The sequence below is a fragment of the Sinocyclocheilus anshuiensis genome, unplaced genomic scaffold (assembly GCF_001515605.1).
Source record: "Sinocyclocheilus anshuiensis isolate Anshui unplaced genomic scaffold, SAMN03320099.WGS_v1.1 scaffold1596, whole genome shotgun sequence".
NCBI classification, from domain to species: domain Eukaryota; kingdom Metazoa; phylum Chordata; class Actinopteri; order Cypriniformes; family Cyprinidae; genus Sinocyclocheilus; species Sinocyclocheilus anshuiensis.
The window spans coordinates 71,946-72,232 of record NW_015555788.1 but is presented as its reverse complement, the minus strand read 5'-3'; positions in this window follow the sequence as shown (position 1 = coordinate 72,232).

Here is a 287-nt window from a genome sequence, read left to right as displayed (position 1 = left end):
CAAATAAAGTGCTTTTGCTTTCGCCTAGAAACACACAGCGTCTCCCTGACATGCTGCTTCAACACTAACTGCGGTTACTGAAACCACGCCTTCTTTCTTTGCGTGAACATTTGGGCGGCATTACGCAAATATATCCACATAGTGAGGTAGATATGTGGGGGCGTGTTAGAATTTTAGGGGTTAGGGGGGCGTGGCAGAGTCTTAACTTTGATAAAGAATATCTCTGGTTTTGAGACTTTACAACTTCAGGCTTCAGGGATCTTATCTATGCACAATCAGCTTGTAAC